Here is a 270-nt window from a genome sequence, read left to right as displayed (position 1 = left end):
TATATATGTCTTTATTTTCGTTTTTTCTTTAGTTCGATTGTGTTTTTAATTTTATTTCATTTTCGGTCGTGTTTATATCATTTTTTTCTATTTAGTCGTTTTTATTATCAATAATTTCGTCTCTTTTATTTATTTATTTGTTTATTTATTTACTTTTTGTAATTTTTTTTGTCGTTTTTTATTCATTTCGATCGTGTTGTTATTTTTTTTTGTCGTTTTTGTTTGTTTGCTTGTTTGTTTTCCGGGATCGTTCTTTATTCGTTATTGCTG

The sequence above is a fragment of the Penaeus monodon genome, chromosome 25 (assembly GCF_015228065.2).
Source record: "Penaeus monodon isolate SGIC_2016 chromosome 25, NSTDA_Pmon_1, whole genome shotgun sequence".
Lineage (NCBI taxonomy): Eukaryota > Metazoa > Arthropoda > Malacostraca > Decapoda > Penaeidae > Penaeus > Penaeus monodon.
Note: the sequence above shows the minus strand (reverse complement) of the source record.